This window comes from Arachis duranensis, chromosome 4, assembly GCF_000817695.3.
Source record: "Arachis duranensis cultivar V14167 chromosome 4, aradu.V14167.gnm2.J7QH, whole genome shotgun sequence".
NCBI classification, from domain to species: Eukaryota; Viridiplantae; Streptophyta; class Magnoliopsida; order Fabales; family Fabaceae; genus Arachis; species Arachis duranensis.
Genome location: NC_029775.3, coordinates 52,656,644 through 52,665,980, shown reverse-complemented (window position 1 = coordinate 52,665,980; position 9,337 = coordinate 52,656,644). Strand labels below are relative to the sequence as shown.

General features: G+C 38.0%; 1 non-coding gene across 1 annotated transcript; it reads left to right on the top strand.

The window, feature by feature from the left end:
* The first annotated feature begins 9,038 nt into the window (after window positions 1-9,038).
* Window positions 9,039-9,142, top strand: LOC127747104 (small nucleolar RNA R71). Its single transcript, XR_008008907.1, has one exon. It is a non-coding gene; the product is annotated as a small nucleolar RNA R71 (small nucleolar RNA).
* The last annotated feature ends 195 nt before the right edge of the window (window positions 9,143-9,337 follow it).

Below are 9,337 nucleotides of genomic sequence, written 5' to 3'. Positions count from 1 at the left end.
TAAGGCTGATGAAGGAATCTTCTTAGGCTACTCTTTAACTAGCAAAGCTTTTAGAGTATATAATAAACGCATCATGACTATGGAAGAAAGTATTCATGTCGCTTTTGATGAAACTAACCGTTGTTGTGCTAGAAAAGATTTTGATGAAAATGTAGAAAACTTTGATTCACTAAATTTGAATGGTGAAGACAAAGAAAAAGATTTAAATGAAGCCTCTACAAGCTCAACAAAGGATAGTGTTCAAGTTGAAGAAATTGAACCATCACAAGCACAAATAAATGCACTTCCAAAGGATTGGCGTACTTCAAAGGATCATCCTCTAGACAACGTCATTGGTGATGTTTCGAAAGGGGTAACAACTCGATCCACTTTTAGAAATTTATTTGCATATAGTGCTTTTGTTTCTCAAATTGAACCATCTACCATTGAGTCCGCAATTGATGATGAACATTGGGCTATGGCAATGCAAGAGGAGCTTAACCAATTCAAACGAAATGACATTTGGGAATTGGTGCCTAAACCAAGTAATCAAACAATTGTAGGAACAAAATGGGTTTTTAGAAATAAACTCGATGAAAATGGTACAATTGTTAGAAACAAAGCTAGATTAGTAGCTAAAGGTTATAATCAAGAGGAAGGCATTGACTATGACGAAACTTATGCTCCCGTAGCTAGATTAGAAGCTATTAGGATGTTACTTGCTTTTGCATCCTCTTATAACTTTAAACTTTATCAAATGGATGTTAAGAGTGCCTTCCTTAACGGTTTCATTAAAGAAGAAGTATATGTTGAACAACCTCCCGGTTTTGAGGATCATGAAAATCCTAATCATGTTTTTAAACTTAAGAAAGCTCTTTATGGTCTTAAACAAGCTCCAAGAGCTTGGTATGAACGTTTGAGCAAGTTTCTAATAGAAAAGGGTTTTAGAAGAAGGAAGGTTGATACAACTTTATTTATCTTGATTGAAAACAAAAATATTCTTTTGATACAAGTTTACGTCGATGACATAATATTTGGTTCAACTAACGAATCACTTTGCAAATTTTTCTCAAACCTCATGCAAAGTGAATTTGAAATGTCCATGATGGGCGAACTCAACTTCTTCCTTGGTCTTCAAATCAAACAAGGAAAAGAAGGAACTTTCGTTAGTCAAACCAAATATTGCAAGGAATTGCTCAAAAGATTTGGAATGGACAATGCTAAGGCAATGGACACACCAATGAGTACTACTTGCTACCTTGACAAAGATGAACAAGGTAAAAGCATAGATGTAAAGAGGTATAGAGGCATGATAGGATCATTGCTTTATCTAACGGCAAGTAGACCAGATATCATGTTTAGTGTATGCATGTGTGCGAGATACCAAGCTAATCCTAAGGAATCTCACTTAAGTGCGGTAAAAAGGATCATGAAGTATCTCATAGGAACATTGAATGTTGGATTGTGGTATCCGAAAGGATCCACCTGTGATTTGATTGGCTATTCCGATTCCGATTTTGCCGGTTGCAAATTGGATAGGAAAAGCACTAGCGGCACTTGTCACTTACTAGGAAACTCTCTTGTTTCATGGTATAGTAAGAAACAAGTAAGTGTAGCCTTGTCTACCGTCGAAGCCGAGTATGTAGCTGCCGGTAGTTGTTGCGCCCAAATTTTATGGATGAAACAACAACTTGTGGACTATGGACTCATGCTTGATCACATTCCTATCAAATGTGATAATACTAGTGCAATAAATTTAACAAAGAATCCGGTTCAACATTCAAGAACCAAGCATATTGAGATTAGACATCACTTCATAAGAGACCATGTTGAAAAGGGTGATGTGGTTATTGAATTTGTCGAAACTAGTAAACAACTAGCGGACATCTTCACTAAACCTTTATGTAAAGAAAATTTTTTTAACATCCGAAATGAACTTGGTATCTTGGATTCTAATCTAATATGATTTGCTTAAATTCATTGTATTCATGTTGCTATTTTTTTTGTATCTCTTACTGACTTAAGCATTGGAGATATCCAATTAGTCTTTGTTTTGCAGGTTTATGAGTTGATGAATGAGTGATTAATCATTGAGGTAGATTGAAGAATTTGAAGATTATAAACAATGGAGGATCAACAAATTGAAGTTTATAATGGTTTAAGTGAGTATATACATGATGGAACTCAAAGGATTGAAGAAAGAACCACCAAAGGATGAAAATTTGGTGATTTTTCATCATCTTCAACCTCACAACTCATATCCCCACATTCAAACCTCCATAACCTCCAAAACAAACTCACACATACCTTCATACAACTCACAAAATCTTGATACCCACTACAAACAAACTACATATTTGCAGTCCCCACTTTCTCCTCTACAAAACCCATAAAACAAAATCATCAACAATGCCTAGAATCAAGAGAACCATGAAGAAGTCAAAAGGTTCTTCAAGTGTGGTTCCACCTCCAAGTAATCATCCTTTGGCAAGGTACTTTGCTTCTAATGAAGATCTTCAATTCTATGAGGAAAAACTCGCCGGAAGAAAGGAAATTCCTCCGAGGTATTTGGATCCGACCCTTCTTGCCATTCATAGGTTTGATAATCTTAAAGCTATTCTAGTTCATCAAGGTCTCATGGATTTTGTTCAAATTAAGAGTAGATATTATCCAGATCTAGTTGCCATAGCCTATAGTACACTCATGATTGAGATTGTTGAGGGAGATGAATCAAGTTTCACATTGCTCTTCAAGTTAGGAAGAAAGGATTATAGGCTAGATAATGATGAGTTAGCCACCATTTGGGAGTTGCCAAATCAAGGTGACCTGTTTCAAGGTGGTAAAACCCCAATTGATGAATGGGGTTATTCTAAGGAAAATGCCATGCATCTGTTCAACCTTGTACAAGGAGCTCACTCTAAAATTAGTTGCAATTCAATGAGTGCGGAACATTGAACTTTGTTATATCTAGTCACCTATGTATTGCAACCTAGAATATCCGGGCATGCGAATGTAACTGATGAAGATTTGATTGTCATGTGGGCTATGATAAATGGGATTAAGATTAATTGGCCATACTTTATATTACAACATATGATTAGGCTCAAGATGAAGGATAGAAATGGTGGATTGGGATTCCTTTGCCTATGGTCTAAAGTGTTCGATTATGTTGGTATTGATGTATCAAATGAGATTGCTAAGGAAGTACCACCCCAATCTTGTATCAACACTCACCTTCTCAATAAAATGGGAAGAAGAAATGTTGATGAGCAAGATCCTCAAGAGCAAGCTCCTCCACAAGCACCTCAAGCTCAAGAACCACCCTCCTTGGTTGATGTAATGAGAAAATTACAATCCATCAACCAAAACATCCAAAGGATTGAAGTTGAGCATGGTAGGCAACTTGAAGCACTTAATCGTCGTGTGTCTCGTGTAGATCATCGCACGGGTCGCTTGGATCGTCGTCTTGATGACTTATATGAGCATTTTGGCATCCACCTACCATATGAAGAGGATAGTGATGATAATGAAGACCAAGATTGATTATCTCCTCTTCATCAAGTCATTTTTTTTCTTATTATTGCTTTATGTTTATTTGATCATATGAACTGTTAAACTAACTCCTAGTAAGCTAAGGTTTTCTCTTATGGTTTAAATACTTAAATATCTGTTTAATGATTATTGCTTGTATGCCTTTTTAGTAAATGACTCAAAATAGGCTTGGTACTCCTATTTTAAGTTAATATGCATGTTTGATATATTTCACTTCTTTAGGGGGAAATATGCATGTTTATCATATATAAAAAGAGGAAATCAAACTCTCTTCTTTTTGATAATGTCAAAAGGGGGAAGAAAAGGTTGAGGATATTTGAAGATTTGAAATATTTGAGGTTTTGAAAAGAAAGAAAAAGTTTGCAAAACAATGATTTCAAAAGACTTCCGCTAAAGCAAAAAACTTTGATACCAAAATTCATTTTCACCCTCTTAAAGGAACAAATGCACATATTTAGGGGGAACTCTTGCAAAAGTTTTCTATAAAGAAAAGTGCATTACAGTTGCTTTCAAAATCATTTATAAATATATATCCTCAAAATTGGTTTGTCATTATCAAAAAGGGGGAAATTGTAAATCATGTTGCTTGTATGAGAAGTTTGTATTCGTAGGTTTTGATGAATGACAAACCAACAAACGACATGAAAGGACAAATCAACAAACATCTTAAATGAACAAACATCAAGGGTTGAAAGCAAACACAACAACAACAAGAAACTCAAGTCCACAACTTTTGAAGACATGTATAGAGTCTTAGGACTTAGGTAACTTCTTGTTAAGAACCAAATGTTAAATCTCTCAACACACACTCACAAAATGTTTTGATGATTCAATGCTAGCCAAAAGGTTTTAAAAACTTGTTTTCAAAGGTACAAAAGCATAGGAATTGACTCCAACAAATTTGAGATCAATCCTAAGCATTTTAAAGTGTTTTTAAACCGTTCTTTGAGGTTTGCATCGATGCACACTTATCTTGCATCGATGCAAAGCATGCAACGACTTGTTGCATCGATGCAAAGATGCTTGCATCGATGCAACCTAGCTGAAAATTCAAATTTCAGCATCAAAGGCATATGTGCATCGATGCAAAGTGATATGCATCGATGCAAATAATTCAAAAACATAAAAAACGGCTAGTTTTGACATAAATGCTCCATCCCATTAATTCCCCAACGTTTCTAAGGTTTAGGAAATCTATAAATGGATGGATTGAAGCCTTATTTCACAACTTTGAGTATTTGAAAACTATCTTGTTCATATTCTTTCATTCTACACATTTTTTAAGGTGTTATAATACACAATTTGAGAGAGCAATATCAATTGGTTCAATAGTGCTAAACTTGTAATCATACACTCTTCTAGAGAGTACTCATTTCATCTCAACAATTCTTTGAGAATTGTTTTCTTGTACACTTTGTAAATTGGAGTGTGATCTCCAAGGTTGAGTCGAGAGTTATAAACACTATAGTCGGTGAGGATACCAAAGAGGTATACTAAGTACTCAAGGCAAATCTTAGAGAAGGTATCTCTAAGTGGAGTGGGTTAGTATACGAGTGGTGATCACATACCGTGAGGTGTTAGAAACTAAGGACTCGGATTGTAAAAGGTTTTGCGCGAGCACCTTGAAGCTTGGCAATAGTGGAACTTCTCAATTGCGATTGAGAAAGAAAGTGGACGTAGGACAAGGATTGTGCCGAACCACTCTAAATAGCGTTTGCTTCGCAAAAAGATAAATTGTTGTTGCATTACTCAATTCACCCCCCCTCTTGAGTAATTGTGCATAGGTTCTACAGTTAGGTCTCCCCTTCTCAAGACTCTTGGAGCCCCTTTTGTTTTTCTTACCCATTCAGCTCTGATGGCACAAAGGTCTTCAGCAATAGTCGTATAGTCAGGTTCTCCTATCATCCTTTCCTCATAACTTGTTTGGCTGAAACGTATGTTTTTCAGGCCAAGAGTTTTCATGATTGCTTTGGGGCTGAAGTCAACTTCCACCCCTCTCACATAGCTTTTGTATGTGGGTTCCATGGTTGTATCCTCCCTCACTGCATTGGCATAGAACTCCTTCACCAGGTTGACATTGATTTTTGTGATTGGCTTAGTTAAAAGCTCCCACTTCCTCTTTTTGATCTTCTCCCAAATACCTGGGAACTCATCCTGTTCAAGGTCAAAGGGAACCTCAGCTAATACCCTTTTTGGTCTCATCCATTCAGCTTGAATCTCATGGAAAACCGATTTGTATTTCCATGCATCAAATTCCCTTTCCTCTTCCATTGGTTGTTTATCCTTTCTTCTTTTGTGGCTAGATGAGGCCGCCATTGGTTCCTTAGTGTTGGTAAGTGACAAGCTAAAGTTGACAAGGTAAAGTAAGAAAGTGTGGTTAGAAGTGTGGTGAGGTTGTTTCGGCAAGAGATGGCTATGCTTATGATGAAAGAAAATGTGCAAGAAGACGGTTTGGTGGTGTGGAACTCGTTCCCCCAATTGGTTCTTTATAATGTGTGTAAGTGAAAATTGGACGGCTAGGGTGAATTTGTGAGGCATTGCTTGATGGTAATATATGAATTAGGAAGAAGGACGAATAGCTTTTCACTTTCTTGGAAGTATTCTGGGTGCATTGATTGTACATGTAGCTATCTTCTCATGCAGAATTTCCTTTTCCCATGTGCTAGCTTCAAAGACTTTTGATCTTTCTTTTTGACCAAGAACCGTGCCTCCCTTCTTGTCTTCTTCCTCCATTCTTATCCTTCCTTTTGTACCTGCACAAACAAACAAATGTGCTATTATTTTTCGGTCCATGTGAATAGTATTTGCACATGTTTTTCATTCTTTTTGAATTGTAAAACAATGATTGTCTGTATGAGCTTATAGCCGTGACCTTTGTGTGTATGCACATTTATTAATGGACACCAAACTTAATGTTTGGTAATGTCTCCTGATGTCATGAAATCCATGTTGGTTGTCCTTAATGAATGTGCATAATTCTAATAAATCATAGTCACTTTGGCTCTTTGATCCTAAACAAATTTACTACCTAAAGTAATTGAAATAAAAGTATTAAAACATGCAAATGGTATACTTGTCATGAATTGAAGTCCAAAGGAACTTCTTGCCTTTCATTAACCGTGTTCAAAAGGAACACCAAACTTAATATTTGGTTGTGCACCTTGAAAGATTGAATACAATGTGAGTAAGATTTGGGTGTGCCTTCAGGCACACCAAACTTAGAGCCCAATTGTATTCTACATGCAATGTTTAGTGCACTTTATCAACAGTTGTTCCCAAACATTCAATTCATGCCTAAGAAACCATGCTTTATTAGATGCAGAGCAAAACAATAAAGAGTAAGGATACTAAAACATGGGTTGCCTCCCATGAAGCGCTTCTTTAACGTCACTAGCTTGACGGTTGTCCCTTGTTAGGGTGGATTGTAGTGCTTGATGTCCTCTCCTCTTACTATGGAAACATCCCCATTTGATTCCTTCATGATTTCCAAATGTTCCATTGAAAGAACTTTCCTGATTGTGAACACTTGAGGGAGTTGGGAAGGAATGGGCTTGAGGTCAGGTGGAATTGGCAAATAATGACTTAGTATCACTTTATCTCCCAGAGAGAAGCCTTCAGTGGGAATTTTCTTGTTTCTCCACCCTCTTGGCAACTTCTTTACAATTCTTCCCTCTCTCTGGAAGATTTCTTCATTGACCCTTATGGTAGGAGGACCCTGCTGATCTGTTTCTATTGATTCTTGTGGCTTTAGCTCCTGCACTTCTTGTTTGCCTTCAAAGGATTGTTTTAGAGTTTCAGCTGTTGGATTGCTTTCCTCCAAACATGGATTGCTATAATCGTCCTTAGGCTTTTCAGGTTCTGGTTCAGGCTCAGATGTAGGTTTGAAAACATGAAAAATGAGCTGTTCATCTTGTATTCTCAAAATTAGCTCTCCTTGTTCTACATCTATGAGCGCTCTAACAGTGGCTAGAAATGGCCTTCCCAAAATGATAGGGTGTAGGTAGCTTTCCTCCATGTCCAAAATGACAAAGTCTGTGGGGATAAAATAATTTCCCACTTTCACCAACACATTCTCAACTACCCCTTCAGCTTGCTTTTGAGTTTTGTCAGCCAATTGTACGATTACATCAGTGGATCTCACCTCATTCAGTTGTAGCCTCCTCATAAGAGTCAGAGGCATCACATTTATGCTAGCTCCTAGATCACAGAATCCTCTGTCAATTTTTGTTTCCCCTATGATGCAGGGGATATGAAAACTTCCTGGGTCTGTTTTCTTAGAGATCATATCCTTCTTGATGAGTGCACTGCATTCTTTGTTCATTATTACAGTCTGTCTTCCCTTTAGAACCCTTTTCTTGCTTAGCAATTCCTTCAAATACTTGATATGTGTAGGCATCTGCTGGAGAATCTCAAGAAAGGGAATATTGATGTGGAGAGACTTAAATGTCTCTAAGAACCTCGAATATGTTTTCCCTTTTTCACCTCCTCCTAACCTTTGAGGAAATGGTGCTTTTGGTTGGTATGTTCCCAGCATGCCTTCCTTTTGCAATTCTTTGGCTTGCTCCATTCCATTTTCCTGCTTAGCTTCTTCCACACTATCTTTCAGGATTTCTGTCTCCTTTTCTGAGGGTCTGATTCCTTCTTCTTCTGAGACTTCCTTCAACATGGTGATTGCCTTGCATTCTTCCCATCTCACTCCCTTTTGTTCCCCCTTAGGATTCTTTTCAGTGTCACTAGGGAACACTGCAGTTGACTTGGGGGCTTGTTGAGATAGCTCTCCCACTCGAGACTCCATCCACTTGAGTTTTTCACCATGACTCCTTAAGGTTGATCTCACATCTTCCTTAAAGCTTTTCAATTCGGTTATGTCTTGACTCATGGTTGCAAGCCTTCCTTCTATCCTGTTTAATTGATCTTGAAATTGTTGGTTTGGATTAGGTTGGGCAGATTGATTATTTTGGCCATGATATGGTGGTTGGGAGTAAGTGTTTTGTGTGGCTTGGTATGATCTTTGGTTGGAGTTTTGGTTGTAAGGTTTGTGGTTTTGTGGTTGGGTTTGCTGGTTTTCCCACCCAAAGTTTGGGTGGTTTTTCCATCCTGGGTTGTAAGTGTTGGAGTGTGGATCATATGATTGCCTTTGTTGGTTTCCCACATAGTTGGCCTCTTCCCAATCACCTCCTTCAATGCTTACCTCCTCTTGATCTTGTGTGTGTATTGCAGCCACTTGCTTTGTGTCTAATTTCCTGGCGAGCTCTGCTAGTTGCTTGGCAAACACCTTGTTTTGGGCTAGGATTGCATCAACATGGTTCAGCTCCATGACTCCTTTAGTGTTGTGCCTTTCTGAATCATAGTAGTACTCATTCTCAGCCACTGTCTCAATCACTTCAATGGCTTCTTCCACAGTCTTTTTCCTGTTCAATGAACCTCCTGATGAATGGTCTATAGCCTTCCTTGATTCATAAGAAAGTCCATCATAGAAGATGTGCAATTGCACCCAATCAGGGAACATGTCAGGTGGGCATTTCCTTGTCAATTCTTTGAACCTCTCCCATGCTTCGTAGAGCGTCTCACCATCTTTTTGTCTAAAAGTTTGAACCTCAGATCGAAGCCTATTGACCCTTTGTGGTGGGTAGAAACGTGCCAGGAACTTGCTCTCCACCTCATCCCAGGTTGTTAGGCTGTCCCTTGGGAATGATTCTAGCCACTTAGCTGCCTTGTCCCTAAGTGAAAATGGAAACAAGAGCAGTTTATAGGCATCATCCTGGACTCCATTGGACTTCACAGTGTCGCAAATTCTCAGGAATTT